Here is a 19,535-nt window from a genome sequence, read left to right as displayed (position 1 = left end):
ATACCACATCTTTATCTATGGAAGGACATTTGGGCTGCTTCCACATCTTGGCTATCGTAAATAATGCTGCAATAAACCTAGGGATGCTTGTATCTTTTTGATTTAGTGTTTTTGTTTTCTGTGGGTAAATACCCAGTAGTGCGATTACTGGATCTTAGGATATTCTATTTTTAACTCTTTGAGGAACCCCCCCATACTGTGTTCCAGACTGGCTGGACCAGTTTGCATTTCCACCACCAGTGCAAGAGGGTTCCTTTTTCTCCACATCCTTGCCATCACCTGTTGTTTCTTGTGTTGTTGACTTTAGCCATTCTGACAGGTGGGAGGTGACAGCTCATTGTACTTTTAATTGCATTTCCCTGATGATGAGTGATGAGCATCTTTTCATGTGCCTGTGGGCCATCTGTCTGCCTTCTTTGGAGAAATGTCTGTTCATGTCTTCTGCCCATTTTTTAATTGGATTAGTTGTTGTTTGGGTGTTAAGTTGTATTAACTCTTTATATTTCTTGGGTACTAACCCTTTGTGGGATATGTCATTTGCAAATCTCTCCTCCCACTTAGTAGGTTGCCTTTTAGTTGTTTCCTTCACTGTGCAGAATCTTTTTATTTTGATGTAGTTGCAACAGATTATTTTTGCTTTTGTTTCCCTTGCCTCAGAAGACCTGTAGAAAAATATTATGGCCACTGGCAGAGAAACTGCTGCATGTATTCTCTTCTAGGATTTTTAGGTTTCAGGTCTCACATTTAGATCCCTAATCCATTTTGAGTTTTTGTGTATGGTATAAGAAAGTGGTCTAGTTTCATTCTTTTGTATGTAGCTGTCCAGTTTTTCCAACATTTGTTGAAGAGAACTGTCCCATTGCATATTCTTGCCTCCTTTGTTGTATAATTTCAGATCTCACACAGGTCCGCAATCCATTTTGAGGTTTTGTGTGTGTGTGTGTGTGTGTGTGTGTGTGTGTGGTGTATAAGATCCAGTTTCATTCCTTTGCATGTAGCTGTCCAGGTTTCCCAGCACCATTTGTTGAAGAGGCTTTTTCTCATTGTATATTCTTGCCTCCTTTGTTGTAGATTAATTAACCATGTAATTGTGGGTTTATTTTTGGGCTCTCTATTCTGTTCCATTGATCTATGGGTCTATTTTTGTGTTAGTACCATACTGTTTTTGATTACTATAGTTTTGTAGTATATCTTGAAATCTGGAATTGTGATACCTCCAGTTTTTTCTTTTTCAAGATTGCTTTGTCTATTCAGGATCTTTTGTGGTTCCATGCAAATTTTAGGATTGTTCTAGTTCTGTGAAAAATGCTGTTGGTATTTTGCTAGGGATTGCATTGTATCTGTAGATTGCTATGGGTAGCATGGACAAGTTAACTTTTACTCTCCCCACCCCCACACGTTTATGTATACGATGTCATACTTTACATTCTTTTGTGAGTCCCTTTATTTACTATTTTATAGATCTAATTGATTTTACTGCTTTTGTGCTTTAATCTCTATACTGGTTTTATACACTGGTTAATCTACTTTATGTTTTCATGTGCCTGAGAAATTGTTTCCTTCCCTAATTTTCTTATACCTGATTATGGCCTTTCATTCCCACTCAAAGAATTCCCTTTAGTGTTTCTTGTTGGGCTGGTTTAGTGGCCATGCACTCCTTTTGCTTTTATTTGTCTGAAAAACTCTATTTCTCCTTGTATTCTGAATGATAGTCTTGCTGGATAGAGTATTCTTGGCTGCAGGTTTTTCTTCTTTCAGCACTTTGAACATACCATCCCACTCCCCTCTGGACTGCAAAGCTTCTGCTGAAAAATCTGCTCACAGCTTTCTGGAGGTTCCCTTGTATGTATGTAATTGTTTTTTCTCTTGCTGCTTTTAAATTTCTCACTACTTTTTGCCATTTTAATTATGTGTGTTGGTGTGGACCTCCTTTTTTTTTTTTTTTTTTTTCTTTTTGGTGGCTCTCTGTGCCTCCTGGACCTAGATTTTGGAAAGTTTTAGATACTTCCCCAGATTAAGTATCTGAAAACTTTCCTAATCAAAATTTCTGCCCCTTTTTCTCTCTTCTCCTTCTGGGATCCCTAGAATGTGAATATTATTACACATGATGTTGCTGAGTTCTCTTAACCTATTTTTTTTTTTTTTTCCTGTTCAGCTTGGTTCCTCTCCATTACGGTCTTCTAGCTTCTTGTCTGTTTTTCTGCTTCCTCTAGTCTACTTATTCACTCTAGTGTATTTTTAGTTTCAGAACTCTTCGCCCCCTGCTGAGCAAGAAGCCCGACGTGGGGCTCGATCCCAGGACCCTGGGATCATGACCTGAGCCGAAGGCAGACGCTTAACTGACTGAGCCACCCAGGCACTCCTCTTTTTTATATATTCTATTTTTGTTGAAGGTCACATGGAGATCTTTCAAGCTTAAGTCCAGTGAGTATCTTTATGACAATTACATTAAATTGTCTTTTTTGTCTTGTTTCATTTGGGGCATAATTCCTAATTCTGCTTCTATGTATTAAAGTAAGCTCTGTCTCCTGATCTTGAAAGTAGTGGCCTTATGAAGAGATCCTGAAATGCCCCGTAGTGCAGTCCCCTCCTCACTAGAACCTGATGTTCCAGGGGTGTCTCCTATGTGTGTTGCATGCACCCTACTGTTTTGCTTGAGCCACATTTGCCTTTAGGCCAGTTGTTGTCATCAGGGTTTGGTCCCTGTGCTGTTAAGGTGCCAGTCTGGGGCCACTCTGGGCTTGAGTTAGGTCAGACCAGATGCTTGCCTTCAGCCCACTTGCTGGAACTGTGGCTGCGCTGAACTACAGGGTTCTCTCCCTCTGTTGTCCCCAAGAGGCTTTCATTGGTGGGCAAGGTCAGGAGTCAGAGCAGATGTCTGTCCCCAGTCTTCTATGGTGGCTGCAGTGACCCTGAACTACTGGGTTCTCTTTGTGCTGCCCCCACCCTATGAGGTTTCTGTTGGTGGGGGGGGGCAGGCAGTCTGACGTCTGCCTGCCGCCCCTTGCTGGGGCTGCCATTGAACTGCTGTGTGTGTGTGTGGGTATCTCCTCCTCTCCCCAGGGCAAGAGTCACGTCGGGGTGGCGCTGACCCCTGTTGAGGCTGTTTGTGCAATGAGGCCCTTGTGGTATCGCTTTGGAGGGAGGCCTTTGGAGTGAGGCAGGTTGGATGGGACAGTCTTCAGGAGAACTCAGGAGCAAGGCATGCTGTTAGCAAAAGCTAGGTGGCGAGCGTTCCACACTGGTTCCCGCTGGCGTCTGTGTATCTAGGCTGGGGGCAGGGGGCAGGGGAGAGAAGAGACACCATCAGCTCTTTGTTCTTGAGATGTCTCCTAAAGATCCCTGCCCCTTCACCACCAGTTCTGAGATGAGTGAATACAACTCCTTCCCCATAGACCCTCGGCTCTTTTCAAACTGCTGCTTCTATGCTGTATCTGGGGGTCGTAGTTTGTTATGCTGTTCTCTTTAAGGGTGGGGACTTCATTTCCTATTGCTTTCCAGCCCTGAGTTGAACCCACTGATTTTTAAGGTTCCTGATGTTAAGCCCCACTTATTAAGCACCCACAAAGTTAAGCCCCTCTGGTTTTTAAAGCCAAACGAGGACTTGTCTTCCCATGTAGATACCCCTCTGTCTGGGGTGCCTGGTTGTGGGGTCTGTTCCTCTCCTTGCTTGTGGTGTCCCTCCCATTGGCGGTTAGCCTTGCAGATTAGTTTGGTTGCTGACAGTACCTCCGCCCTTCTACCGTTTTCAGTGTGGCCGCTATGATTTTCTGGGTTATGCTGATGTGGCAGTTACCTCGGTATATCTGCACCAGCTCAACTTTTGTGTCTAAAAATTCATGGAAGTTTCAAAGAAGGTAACTGTAGGGGCCCAGGGCAGGCTGCCCCAAAATGAACCACTTTGGCATAAAGGTTATTCCGAGCTGAAGGCAATCAAGACCCTATGAGATCAGGAGAAATTTTTGCTCCTCCCTTAACTACATGTAAGAGTCTAAATTGGTAGTCTTCCCCAGAACAAGAGTTACTGGCAGAGATTAATTTTATCCGAGTGAGCCATCTGTATGGCAGGGTAAACATCTAATTACCAAACAATTCTCTCATCACCCTGTGAAGTACAATCCTTTCCCCCGAAATCCCAGACCCCCTACCCTTTTCTCCTTAGTTCAAATGACCTGTTCACCCCATTTTGCCTGTCTCTGGGCTTTCCATGTCTGGGTAGGTTCCCCCATATGGACACTATTAAATTTTTTTTTTTTTCCTGTTAATCTGTCTCATGTCCATTTTGATTCTTAGTCCACCCTGGAACCCTGAAGGGGACAGGACTTCTTGTTCCCTAACAGTTTCTATCAAGAGTGTCTTGGCCATTCTTTGGCATTTGCTGTTCCATAACAGGTGTGGCATTCATACAAACAAAACTTAGGTTTGTTGTGGTGTTTTGGGAAATTTCTGTTGGGTTTTTGATTGGACTTGCACTGAATCCAAAGATCCATTTGAAAACTGCTATCTTTATGAGATTTCCTAGCCAGGAACATAGTATGTTCTATTTAGGTTTTAAATCTTTCCAAATAATGTACTTTTCGTTCCCCTCCTGAGGTTCTTACCTTCAAAAAAAAAATTTCCTAATTTTTTTTTTAATGTAAGCAGTATTTGTTTCTAAATAGATCTTTTTTTTTAATTTTTAAATACTTTATTAAAATCAATTAAAAGCCTATTATATGTTAGCATATATAGTGGGGGTTTTTTTATTCTTATGTTAATCCCCATACATTACATCATTAGTTTTAGATGAAGTGTTCCATGATTCATTGTTTGTGCACAACACCCAGTGCTCCATGCAGAATGTGCCCTCCTCAATACCCACCACCAGGCTAACCCATCCTCCCACCCCGCTCCCCTCCTGAACCCTGTTTGTTTTTCAGAGTCCATCGTCTCTCATGGTTCGTCTACCCCTCCGATAAATAGATCTTCTAACTGGTGCTATGTTGAAATACGATTGCCTTTTGTCTATTAAAATATTTTTCATTCCAGTCCTTTTTTCTTATTTTACTGTTAGGTAGGATATCAAGGACACTCTTAATAGGAGTGATGGCAGGTGCTTTTGTCTTGTTGCTGATACAAATGAAAACTTTGTCTCCATTGTGAATATTCTTTATTAGTTTATGGAAGGTCCCTTATTTTTACTATGTTTTACATCTGGATGTTGAATTTTCTCAAATGCTTTCCCATCTATAGAATTCTATATGGGTTTTCTCCTTATTGTGCATTTCCTAGTATTCCAATTTTGCATTCCTTGGATACATAAAACTTGCTTGTGAAATATTAATCTTTTTGAACACTATTGCTAAGTTTATAACGGCCTATACGTTTTCTTACACTGTCCTCACTGGAATTGTATACCAAAATTATGCTATCTTCATGAATTCCAGAATAGTTCCTATTTTAAAAAATTCTCTGCAATTATTTTTAGAAGATTAGAAATTTTCCTTTGTTTTATAGACTATATAGCCCCAGAGTTTTCTTTGTGGAAGAATTTTTAACTATCGTTTCAATTCCCTTAATAGTTTTTACTATTTTGGTTCTCTATTTTTACTTTTAATAGAACTGACTTCTAGCAGTTACTTTTCTAGAGATTTTTCCATCATATTTAAATTTTAAATATTGCCATTAGGGGTGCCTGGATGGCTCTGTTAAGCATCTGCCTTCAGCTCATGATCCCAGGGTCCTGGGATGGAGCCCCGCATTGGGCTCCCTGCTCAGTGGGGAGCCTGCTTCTTCCTCTCCCTGTCACTCCCCCTGCTTGTGCTCTCTCTCAAATAAATATTGGCATTAAGTGGATTATCTTTTTAAATGTCTGCATCTGCAGCAATCTTTTCATTCCTGAGGTTTATTAGACTACTTTTTTAAATCCATCTTGGTAGTTTTGTCAATTGTTTCAAATAATCAACATTTTGTAAAGCTTTTCTAATTGTATTTGTGTTCTATTTTATTAGCTTTGGCTTGTTCTTATTACATTCTTTGTTATTTTTCCTAACTCCTCAAAGTGTAGGCTTAGCTAATGCTTTGTTTTTTTCTAACATAAGTTTTTAAGAACCGCTTTAGCTTGATCCTAAGTTTTTTTCATTAAATACTCCATGGCTCTAAAACTTAATGGTACAGGTATTTTCATATTAAAGATGCTTAATTTTAATCTAATTATTGTGTTGTGCTTAGGCTTATAAATTCCACTTAAATTAGTGTAAATTGCCTAAGTTACAATGTGATAAAAAGTAGCAAATGAAGGAAAGTACCACTGTTAAACCTTCCACACTCAAATTCCCTTTCTTTCCTCAAAACACTCAGGTTCAGTATGTCACAGGTAGGTGTTGACTTACTCTCAACTGATTGGTATCAGTGTTAACTTTCACTATTAGTAAAGTTTAACAGGTTCTGCCCACCCCCAGTGAATCTGGGGACCACTCATTTGTAGCAGTAATTCTCATCCATGGATAATAAGACATCATCCCCCAATGCATTTTGTCATTTTGGGGAAGGGGCACTGTTTATAGAATAAAAGCATATTTAAGATGACTTTTGTTTTCCAAATGTATAATTTTATCTTTTTCTTTTATAATATAGACTATACAAAAGACTGACCTCTTGACTGGTAGAAATTTGCAAAGGATGTAATGTGCATTCCTCTTGGGAATCATTGCAATCTGAGAGGGGTAAGACTTTTATATTGTGAGGCCTTGGAATTAAAAACATTGATCTATTACACAGTAAAGATACACAGTCTGGTCATTCTGTGGTAAGGTGCTTTCCCTCCACAGAGTAGATATTGTATGGTAGACACCTGGAGGTCAGCTAGGCTCAGTTGCATTGCCAAGCAGAAAGGGAATCATCACTTTTCATGCAATATTCTCAGTACACACGAGCTATTAGAATTCCCTTCTCCACAGTTCCCAAATCCTTCACCCTCCATTCTTTTTTCCACCTAAATTAAAAATCAGGAAAAGGTAGGAGAAAGCCCAGGATACAATGCAACACCAAGGGCTATGAGGCACTGGTCAGGAAATGGCTTTTATTTTTCAAAATGGATGTTACATAAAACAAATTATTGGTGTTAGCAAATGTTTGAGGTGGGGAAAAATCCTCTTACATAAATATACTTAAGTATCTTCATATGGTGTTTTTTAAGTTGTATAAGCTCTCACTTTTCTAATTCAGTTCCCACCATCAGAAAGGATGCTTAAATGATTCATTCCAGAAAATGGTCTCATGCATTTTAATCACTTATCATTTCAGAAGAAACATGTGAATAAGTTGTTTACCAGCAAATATTGTAACCTACATGATAGACTGTCATTCTAATTACACTTTAAAAGGAACAGAAATGAAAACCATTCACAGGAACTTCTATTACCGTTCTTGCTGCTCAAGCATGGAAAACAAGAATTCCCCTTTCAACATCTGCTTATACAAAGGGTCATGCTTCACCAGAAACTTGTCTTAGTTCTTGAATAGTAAATACAAAAAGACAGAACTGAATTTTAGACTCCATGCTTGTGGTTAACTTTCATATTTCAAAATAATCTAAAACCTACCAAATATTTGATTGTCTTCTAGGCAAGAGTGTGGTGAGTAGGTGTCATCTTCTTGAAGTCTTTGGAGCCCAAAGTGCTGAAATTATAAATATATACAGAACCATGAATTCCGGGACACAAGAGAAAGGCATTATAGGCAGAATGCTGAGAATGGTCCTGCCCTACAGCCCAAGTTCATCTCTGCAATTGATCACAAAGAGGCACCACTACAGATGGGCAGTTAACTGTTCTGATGATTACAAATTATCACAGTGCATGACTTCCAAATTTGGGAGATGTTTGTCAAAATATGAATGTGCCCTTGAGAGTGTTTCCCACATAAGAGCATCATTTATCAAGCATGTCATGGCAGCAAAAGGCTCAGAACTAACCACTGCTTTAGAGGGTAGACATTGCATTTCAGTGCTTATTATCTACCAGCCCGATAATGGTGTGACCCAGTACACCTTTTTAAGATTAAATGCCTGATAGTTTAGAATCTTAAAGAGACACTGTATGAGAGATTTTGTTCTAATTTGTAATTTGTTGGAAAAAAGGAAGCCCTTTTACTTTTTCAAGCGCTTAGGGAGGTTGAATTTTCCAGAGTAAAATATTCCTCGATGTTTAACATAGCCAGAGACCACCTTAATTCCTAATAACATTCCCAATTTATTAATGAATCTTGAGGAATATGGATATTTCCACTTCATTTAACCCTCCCTCCAAGCTGATCTTTACATGTACCTCCTAACCAGGTAGAGCACTTACAGAATCAGGATGTAAAATTCATCCTTTCCTCATTGCCTTTTTCCCAACATCTCTTTCCACAATAAAACATTTGACTATTACGGGGCACCTGGGTGGCTCAGTCGTTAAGCGTCTGCCTTCAGCTCAGGTCATGGTCCCAGGGTCCTGGAACCGAGCCCCGCATCGGGCTCCCTGCTCGGCAGGAAGCCTGCTTCTCCCTCTCCCCCTGCTTGTGTTCCCTCTCTCGCTGTGTCTCTGTCAAATAAACAAAAATTTGACTATTAGAAGACTACATCACTGTTCTTTTCAGTATAAATAGACCTCTTATTTAAAACCTATTGGACAATATATTTTCAGTTTTAAATAAAAAGATGACACAGGTGATATTACTAAAAACGGCAGAGTCAGGACATCTAAAAGTTCTCTCTAAAAGCCATGAGAACACTGGCAGAAACTGTCAAGCATTTTCAAGAAAAAATGGCCAAATCTTGGCAAGAACAGTAAGCCTTGTGGCATTTTAACTTGCCCTATTCCCATTCCACCACCACCCCCTCCTCCAACTCTATGGTGCCCATGAAAACCAGGAGCCCACAATCACAGCTAAAGCCAGCAGCCTGGCAATTACTAGAGATGCAGAAAGGAGCTGTTTGTTCAAAACACAATAGGATAACCAAAAATCAGGGGGATAAAAGAAAAATGAATAAGATATCTATTGACAGTCTCTGAAATGCTGTGACCTGTTCCTAGGACTCTAGAAGGCAATATGGATGCATAAAGTTGTGTGATGCACATGCTCAGGAAAGAGCTGGGAGAGTCCTAGGACCTCACTTCTGGGTACCCTTGAGGCTCCACTCAAGCAGAAAGTAAAGGCTAAAACAGTTGTAAACAGCTTGGCAGGATGTTGAAGACCTGCCCCCATACACAGCCCTTCTGCAAAGACTGGAAGACAATGGTTCTAGGCATCTAAGGAAATCTGTGTCCAATTATTGGCTCACCACTAAGCTAATCAGAGAATTCAGCCACACAAAGATTAGACTACATAATTCAGAAAAACCCTAGATATATAGCAAACCCCAAGAGTGAGGAGAATCTGTTTTCCAGAATGGCTACATTATGTTATTTTAAATGCCATTTTTTCTGTAAATGGACTAAATGGCTCCAATCAAAAGACATAGGATGATGGAATGGATAAAAAAGCAAGACCCATCTATAATTTCAGACCTAAAGACACATGCAGATTACAAGTGAAGGGATGTAAAGCACTTATCATGCAAATGGAAGTGAGAAGAAAGCCAGCATAGAAATAGATCAGACAAAAAAAAAAAAAAGACTAACAAGAGATAAGGGACACTGCATAATCAAAGGGAGCAATAGAACAAGAAGATATGTCAATTGTAAATATTTACACACACAACATGGACATGGGAGCATCCAAATCCATAAAGCAATTAGTACCAAGGTAATTGATACTGACAGAATAAAGCAGGGGGCTGTAACATTTCACATGTATCAGTGGATAAATTTTCCAAACAAAATCAACAAGGAAACAATGACTTTGAATGACACACTGGACCAGATGGATCTAACAGATATATTCAGAACATTCCATCCCAAAACAGCAGAACACACATTCTTTTTAAGTGCACATAAAACATTCTCCAGAAGAGTTCACAGGTTAGACCACAAAATAAGTCTCAACAAATTCAAAGGCTGAAGTCCTCCATGCATCTTTTCTGATCACAATGGTGTAAAACTAGAAATCAACCACAAGAAAAAAGTCTGGAAAGAGCACAAATATATGAATGTTAAATAACATGCTATTAAACAATGAATGGGTCAACCAAAAAAAGAGGAATAAAAAAAATATGTGGAGACAAATGGAGATGAAAATACAATGGTCCAAAATCTCTGGGATGCAACAAAATCTGTTCTAAGAGGAATTTTATAGTAATACAGGCCTACGTCAAGAAGAAAAATCTCAAACAACCTAACCTTACACCTAAGGGAGGTAAAAAGGAACAAACAAAGCCCCAAACCAGTAGAAGGAAGGAAATAATAAAGATTAGAGCAGAAATAAATGATATAGAAACAAAAAAAGAACAATTAAACCAGGAGCTTTTTCTTTGAAAAGATCAACAAAATTGATAAACCGCTAGCCAGACTCAAAGAAAAAAGGCCAAGTAAAATCACAGATGAGAGAGGAGAAAAAACCAACACCATGGAAATACAAAGGATTCTAAGAGAAGATCATGAAAAACCATATGCCAACAAATTGGACAACCTAGAAGAAACAGATAAATTCCCAGAGACATATAACCTACTAAAACTGAAACAGGAAGAAACAGAAAATTTGAACAGACTGATAACCAGCAATGAAATTGAATCTGTAATCAAAAAGTCCCTACAAACAAAAGTCTAGGACCAGGTGGCTTCACAAGCGAATTCTACCAAACATTTAAAAAAGAGTTAATACCTACTTGTCTCAAACTATTGCAAAAAATAGAAGAGGAAGGAACACTTCCAAATTAATTCTATGAGGCCAGTAACACCCTGATACCAAAACCAGATAAAGACACCACAAAAAAATAACTACAGGCCAATATCTCTGATGAACATAGATGCAGAAATCCTCAACAAAATACTAGCAAATCGAATCCAACAACACATTAAAAAAAAAAAAAATCACTCACTACAATCAAGAGAGATTCTTGGCCTGCAAGAATGGTCCAATATTCGCAAGTCAATCAACATTTGATCCTTTCAGTAGATGTAGAAAAGGCATTTGACAAAATATAACATCCATTCATGATAAAAACCCTCAACAAAGTAGGTCTGAATAAAGGCCTTATACGGAAAACCTCACATCTAACAATGCGGAAAAACTGACAGCCTTTCCTCTAAGGTCAGGAACTAGACAAGGATGGCCACTCTCACTAATTTTATTCAACCTATTACCTGAAGTCCTAGCCACAACCATCAGACAACAAAAAGAAATAAATGGCATCCAAATTGGTAAGGAAGAAGTAAAACTTTTCACTATTTGCAGATGACATACTATATATAGAAAACCCTAAAGACTCCACCAAAAAAACTACTAGAACTGATAAATGAATTCAGTAAAGTTGCAGGATACAAAATCAATATACAGACATCTGTTGTATTCCTGCACACTAATAATGAAGCAGCAGAAAGTGGAATTAAGAAAGCAATCCCATTTTCAATTGCTCCAAAAAAACAGTAAGATACCTAGGAATAAACTTAACCAAAGAGGTGAAAGACCTTTGGTCTGAAAACTATAAAATACTGGTGAAAGAAACGGAAGGTAACAAATGGAAAGATATTCCATGCCCATGGATTGGGAGAAAAAATATTAACTTGTCCATGCTACCTATAGCAATCTACAGATATAATGCAATCCCTAGCAAAATACCAACAGCATTTTTCACAGAACTAGAACAAACAATCCTAGAATGTGTATGGGACCCCAAAAGACCCTGAATAGCCAAAGCAATCTTGAAAAAGAAAAACAAAACTGGAGGTATCACAATTCCAGGTTTCAAGATATACTACAAAACTGTAGTAATCCAAAACAGTATGGTACTAACACAAAAATAGACCCATAGATCAATGGAACAGAATAGAGAGTCCAAAAATAAACCCACAATTACATGGTAATTAATCTACAACAAAGGAGGCAAGAATATACAAAGGGAAAAAGCCTCTTCAGCAAATGGTGCTGGGATAACTGGATAGCTACATGCAAAGGAATGAAACTGGACCACTTTCTTACACCATACACACACAAAAAAACCCTCAAGATAGACTGAGGACCTCAGTGTGAGATCTGAAACTATACAACAAAGGAGGCAAGAATATGCAATGGGACAGTTCTCTTCAACAAATGATGTTGGGAAAACTGGACAGCTACATACAAAAGAATGAAACTAGACCACTTTCTTATACCATACACAAAAACTCAAAATGGATTAGGGATCTAAATGTGAGACCTGAAACATAAAAATCCTAGAAGAGAGCACACGCAGTAATTTCTCTGGCATTGGCCATAACATTTTTCTAGAGGTCTCCTGAGACAAGGGAAACAAGCAAAAATAATCTGCTGGAACTGTATCAAAATAAAAAGCTTCTGCACAGTGAAGGAAACAATCAACTAAAAGGCAACCTACTGAGTGGGAGGAGAGATTTGCAAATGACATATCCCACAAAGGGTTAGTACCCAAGAAATATAAAGAGTTAATACAACTTAACACCCAAACAACAACTAATCCAATTAAAAAATGGGCAGAAGACATGAACAGACATTTCTCCAAAGAAGGCAGACAGATGGCCCACAGGCACATGAAAAGATGCTCAACATCACTCATCATCAGGGAAATGCAATTAAAAGTACAATGAGCTGTCACCTCCCACCTGTCAGAATGGCTAAAGTCAACAACACAAGAAACAACAGGTGATGGCAAGGATGTGGAGAAAAAGGAACCCTCTTGCACTGGTGGTGGAAATGCAAACTGGTCCAGCCAGTCTGGAACACAGTATGGGGGGTTCCTCAAAAAGTTAAAAATAGAACTACCCTACGATCCAATTATCGCACTACTGGGTATTTACCCAAAGAATACAAAAACATTAATTCAAAGGGATACATGCACCCCTATGTTTATTTCAGCATTATTTACAATAGGTAAATTATGGAAGCAGCCCAAATGTCTATCGACAGATGAACGGATAAAGAAGTGGATGGAGCTAGAGCGAATAATGCTAAGTGAAATAAGTCAGGAAAGACAAATACCATATGATTTCATGTATATGTGGAATTTAAGAAACAAAACAAATGAGCAAAGGGGGGGAAAAGAGACAAACCAAGAAACAGACTTAACAAGAGAGAACAGATGGTTACGGGGTGGGGGGGAGATAAGTGATACAGGTGATGGGATTAAATAGTACTGAGAAATGTACAGAATTGAATGACTATATTGTACACCTGAAACTAATATAACACTGTACATTAACTATATTGAAATTAAAAAACAATATTAAACAAAATAAACCCACTTCAATCAGGTTTTGGTCCTCACCCCCCTTCACTGAAAGTCTTCTTAATGACATTACCCATGACTTCTAATATTGCCATTTCCAAAGCCCCTTCTCTGTCCTTGATTTACCTAAAGTCTCAAGAGCAATTGAAACAATTTTTTTTTTTAAAGATTTTATTTATTTATATGACAGAGAGAGACACAGCTAGAGAGGGAACACAAGCAGGGGGAGTGGGAGAGGCAGAAGCAGGCCCCCCGCTGAGCAGGGAGCCCGATGCGGGGCTCGATCCCAGCACCCTGGGACCATGACCTGAGCCGAAGGCAGACGCCCAACGACTGAGCCACCCAGGCGCCCCAAAACAATTTTTTAAACTCAAGTTTATTGATGTGTAATTTCCAATGAAATGTACACATACTAAGTGTACAATTTGATGAATTTTGACAAATATATTCATCTCTGTACTAACCACTACCACAAAAGGGACCCTTGTGCCCATTCCAATCCATCCCCACAATCATCCTGACCCTAAACAACAACTGATAATGCTGTTACTGTATTTTAGATTTTTCTTAGAGCTTCATATTAATGGAATCATACATGATGTATTCTTGTTTTGACTTATTTTGCTCAGTATATTTTTGAGATTTATCTGTTACTGCATGTATTAGTGGCTCATTCCTTTTTATTAGTGAGTAATATGGAGATTGTATAGACAAGCTACAATTTGTGTATCTACCTGTTGATAGACATTTGGGATGTTTCTGGTCTGGGGCTTTTACAAATAAAGTTGTCATGAACATTCATGTATCAGTATTTGTGTGGACATATATTCTCATTTCACTTGAATAAATACTTAGGATGGAATTGCTGGGTCATAATATAAGTGCTTATTTTAATTTATAAGAAATACCAAGCTATTTCCAAAGTGGTTGTACCATTTTATATTCTCACTAGCAATGATGAGAGTTCCAGTTACTCCACACCTCACCAACACTTGTCATGGTCACTTTTTAAAATTTTAATTGGTCTAATAGATGTTTTGTGGTATCTTGTAGTTATAACTTACATTTCCCTGATGACTAATGATGCTGAACATCTCGTGTGCTCATTAACTATTTGCATATCTTTTTTATAAAGTGTTCAAAGCTTTGGCTTATTTTTTTATGGGCTGTTTGTCTTACTGAGATGCAAGTGTTCTTTATATTCTAAATAAATCACACATTCATACATTTTCCCCCACTTTATGACTTGTCTTTTCATTTTCTTAATGGTGTTTGAGGATATTTTAATTCTGATGTTCATTTCATGAAACTTTTTCTTATGATTCATGCTTTTATGTCCTAAGAATTATTTGCCTACTCCAAAATCTCAAAGATTATATTTTATGTTTTCATCTAGAAATTTTGTAGTTTAGTCCTTACATTTTGGTACATGATTTATTTTGAGTTAATTTTGTATATGGTGTGAGGTAAAGTTTAAAGTTCTTCCTTTCTATATGGATATCTGGTTGTTCCAGCCCTCTTTGTTGAAAAGACTATTTTTGTCCCTCATTTAGTTACCTTATTTCTTTTGTCAAAATCAACTGACAATATATGCAATATATGACATGGGTCTATTTATGGACTCTGTTCTGTTGGCCTATACATTTTGACATTTCTTTTCCTTGCTTACTTTCTGTGATACTGTATTCTCCTGGTTTTCCTCTTTGGCCAGTTCTCATTCTTTTTTTTCTTCATCCTTCTCCTGGTTCTCTGCTTTTATAAGTGAGGTATCAAGGACTTAGTCTTAGACCTCCCTCTAGTTTTCTATCCACACACTCTCCATCAAAGATTGGTAGGTGTTAACTAGAAAAAAGGAGTGGGAGAAGTGGAGAGAGGGAATGAAGAGGAAAAAGAATAAAAATGTCTTAGAATGACACACATATATAGAGTCCAGGAGATGAGACAGAATATGATACATGGAAACTAAGTACAGCTAGTCTAGAATGTGAAGGAGGAAAGCATGAGATGGGGGCAAGGCAAAGTTTAATAATAGTCTTGGAGGCATTGCCAAGTTTGTACTTAAACCTGCGAGAAATGAGGAAATGACATAATAAGATGTATAAAAATATTTAATGGTTGTGTAAATGACCATGCAATCATTAAAATAAAGATTCTGAAGGGTATTTTGCCACTTGAAAATTCACATTATGTTTCATTTGGAAAATAAGGTCTGTATAAACTACATAAAATTTATATTTTAATGTGAGTACTTTAAAAGACTACAAGATGTACCAATTTTTAAAAAAAGATTTACCACGGCACCTGGGTGGTTCAGTCTGTTAAGCATCTGCCTTCGGCTCAGGTCACGATCTCAGGGTCCTGGAATCAAGTCTCACATCAGGCTCCCTGCTCAGCAGGGAGTCTGCTTCTCTCTCTGCCTCTGCCCTCTCCCAGCTCATACTCTTTCACTCAAATAAATAAAATCTTTAAAAATAAATAAAATTAAAGAAAGATTTATCTATTTATATTTGAGAGAGAGCAGGGGGAGGGGCAGAGGGAGAGGGAGACAAGCAGACTCCCCGCTGAGCAGGGAGCCTGACATGGGGCTCGATCCCAGGATCCCGAGATCATGACCTGAGCCAAAATTAAGAGTGGAATGCTCAACTGACTGAGGCACCCAGGCACCCCAAGATGTACCAAATTTTTAACAGTAGCTATTCCTAAATGTTAAGATTGCAGATGGCTTCATATTCTTCCTTTTGCTTTTTCTTCCTTTTGCTTTTTTGTATTTTCAAATTTTTAAAATAAGTCTGTATTAAATCTATAATACTTTTAAAAGCATGCTAGAAAGCAAACATCTGATTTTTAGAAGAGGTGCCAAGTTACTGCTAAGAATAATTAAGCTGGGTGTCATCGCCGCTATGGCAGAGTAAGGGACCCCAAGCCTCCATCCACCCACAAAGATCAACAATTAGACAGCTATCCACAAACAAAAAAATAGCTCCGATAGAGTTCAGGGTCCACTTAAACTTCAGCAAGCACCACAACAGAACAAAAAAACCTGAGAACCACCACACAAAAGAGGAAGGAGGAACAGGATTGCTTTGCCTGCATCATGGCACCCCCCCAGGCTAATACTGCACAGTACCAAGAGTTCCCTCACTGGCAAAGGGAGAGCAGGGAGAGTGACAAGCTCCCCTAGCTTTGGGGGGCACTGCACAAGGGACCCACTTTGGTCTCAACACACCCAGAGGCGGAAAAGGCTGTGACATATAGTGGTAGCTAGGAGCAAGGAAGAAGAGTAGGGCTTCCAGTTGCAGCCACACAGCAGGAGGGACTGTGGTCCCCAGTGAACTGTTCCGCAGGGGACAGCAGTAGCTTTTGCCACTGAAGAAACCAATGACCAACAGAGCCAATGTGGAACCTACAGAGTTCACCACTGAGGGTTTCCCCCAAAGGTTTTCCCCATCACAGCCAACGCCTACCTGATGCCCTCCTTGCTCTGGGCCCAATCCGGCCCCCCTCCCGGAACTAGTATCTACGTAGGGAGCCCACCCTGGCCTCTGTGGCTGCGTGAGTACAAGATGCCAGCCGAGATGCTGGTGGCTGACACCCCGCCCCTGCGTGCACATCTGGAGCTAACTAGCCCCCCCAGCTGGGCACCTACATGCCCCTGGCCTGATTCCCACTGCCAGCCTCCACCAGCACATGCACACCCCTGGAGAGATCCTGCAGCCACAACAGTGACCACCAAAAGCCAGGGCCCTTACAGGTGTTTGTGGGCCTGGATCCGGCCCTGTCGCTGGCACTGGTCTGCACCATGGGGCTCCCCTGCAGCTAGCCCCTCCCATGATGCATGAGCATGCCCCCAGGCTGACCCCCATCCTTGGCTTAGACTGCTGTCCTGTGCCTGTAGGGTGAGTCTGCAAGTACAGGGTGCACACCGACGGCCAAGACCCCCTACAGCTGCTAGCGCACCCACAGTTAGCTGCGGTACCATGCCGCTGGCCCTGGCCACCACCTCTGTGCCTGATCCAACCCCTGCCGCTACAAGGCATTTACAGCTGGTCCCCACAACCGAGTATCTGCACGTCACCAGCTCTGTTCACCCTGGTCCCTGGCCACTGGACCTGGAGGCACCATTGAGGACTCCAATATGCCTTGTAGTCACTGCAATTCCTCTGCAGTCCTTGTCTAGAACCATGTAGCTGTTGATGTCATGGACCCCAGAAGCCTGAGCTGGACCATCACAAGTCCCCACATGTGGTGCTCTATACTGCTAGACCCAGGGTTCCAACATGCTCTGGCATGTCCCCACCAACGGGGGTAAAGGTCTTTCCTAACAAAATCAGTCCATAAAGTCTGGAAGAGATGACTGTGTCTTCAAATGCACAGACATCTAATACAAGGCTAGAGGGATGGTGAAGAAATCAGGGAAACATGCTACCACCAAAGGAACATAGTAAACCTATAAAGTTAATATACATAAACTTATATATAAATGTATTAAGTATATGCCAGGAGATATAAAGGGAGATATAGGCAACAATACAATCATGATAGGGAACTTCAATACCCCATTTTTAACAATGGAAAGAGCATCCAGACAGAAAATTACTAAGGAAACGCTGGACTTGAACTATATTTTAGACCAAATGGATCTAACAGAAATATACAAATATACAAAACATCCCATCCAACAGCAGCAGAACACACATTCTTCTCAAGTGCACATGGAACATCCTCTAGGATGGATCGTATGCTAGACCACAAAACAAGCCTTAGCAATTTAAAGAATACTGAAATCATACCAAGTAACTTTTCCAACCACAATGGTATGAAACTAGAAATCAATAAAAAAAGGAAGACTAGGAAATTCACAAACATGTGAAAGTTAAACAACACACTTCTGAACAGCTAGTGAAGAAGAAATCAAAAGGGAAATAAAAAATCTCCAAACAAAAAAAGGAAACAATGAAACAAAACTTGAGATGTAGCAAAAACAGTTCTAAGAGGAAAGTTTATAGTGATAAATGCCTAAATTAAGAAAAAAGAAAGATCTCAGTATATGTGCTGCCGAAGCGAGCACAGAAAAAAGAAAGATCTCAAATAAACAACCTAACTTTACACATCAAGGAATCAGAAAAAGAACACACTAAGCCCAGAGTCCAAAATCAACAGAAAAAAGGAAATAACAAAGATCAGAGCAGAAATAAAAAACAGAAAAATAGAAAAGATCAACAAAATTAGGAATTGGTGTTATGAAATGGTAAAATTGATAAACCTTTGGCTAGACTTACCAACAAAAAAGGACTCAAATAATACTATAAATGAAAGAGGTGACATTACAGCAGATACAAAGAAATACAAAAGATCCTAAGAAGCAATTATGAACAATTATGCCAACAAACTGGACAACCTAGAAGAAATAAATTCCTAGAAACATACAACCTACCAAGACTGAATCAGGAAGAAATAAAAAATCTGAACATACCAATACTGAGCAAGATTGAATCAGTAATCAAAAACCTCCCAACAGGGACACCTGGGTGGTTCAGTTGGTTAAGTGTCTGACTCTTGATTTCAGCTCAGGTCTTGATCTCAGGGTCGTGAGTTCAAGCCCTGTGTTGGGCTCCACATTGGGTGTGGAGTCTACTTAAAACAAACCAAACCAAACCAAACCAAACCAAAACAAACCTCCCAACAAAGAAACACCCATGACCAGATGGCTTCATGGATGAATTCTATCAAACATTTAAAGAATTAACATTAATCCCTATCAAACTCTTCCAAGAAATTGAAGAGGTGGGGACACTTCTACATTCATTATTGTCCACCAATAAATGAATGGATAAAGAAGATGTGATACACACACACACACACACACACCATGGAATATTACTCAACCATAAAAAAGAATGAAATCTTGTCATTTGCAACAACATGGATGGAGCTAGAGAGTATCATGCTGAGTGAAATAAGTCAGCAGAGAAAGACAAATACCACATGATTTCACTCATATGTGGAGTTTAAGAAACAAAACAAATGAGCAAAGAAAAAGAAGAGACAGACACAAACCAAGAAACAGACTCTTAACTATAGAGAACAAACTGATGGCTACCAGAGGTGAGGTGGGTGGGGAGATGGGGATTAAGAGTACACTTACGATAAAATAAAATGATAAAAATAAAAATAA

At 39.4% G+C, this 19,535-nt stretch overlaps 1 long non-coding RNA gene across 4 annotated transcripts in view; it reads right to left on the bottom strand.

Moving 5' to 3' along the window:
• Window positions 1–269: 269 nt before the first annotated feature.
• The window catches only part of LOC123856761 (uncharacterized), a 54,856-nt gene continuing 35,590 nt past the window's right edge, over window positions 270–19,535 (bottom strand). For 2 of the 4 annotated variants that reach the window (XR_010407085.1, XR_010407086.1), the window contains 3 exons: window positions 8,419–8,564; window positions 7,584–7,659; window positions 270–3,271 (listed from right to left, as the gene is read on the bottom strand). This is a non-coding gene — a long non-coding RNA (uncharacterized LOC123856761). Of the gene's footprint in view, window positions 3,272–7,583; window positions 7,660–8,330; window positions 8,565–19,535 lie in introns of all 4 variants that reach the window. The other 2 variants (XR_010407087.1, XR_010407088.1) reach the window with 2 other exon arrangements.

This window comes from Mirounga angustirostris, unplaced genomic scaffold, assembly GCF_029215605.1.
Source record: "Mirounga angustirostris isolate CCGP_5_RB_7025 unplaced genomic scaffold, mMirAng1.0.hap1 SCAF_13, whole genome shotgun sequence".
NCBI lineage: Eukaryota > Metazoa > Chordata > Mammalia > Carnivora > Phocidae > Mirounga > Mirounga angustirostris.
This window is presented reverse-complemented; position numbering and strand designations above follow the sequence as displayed.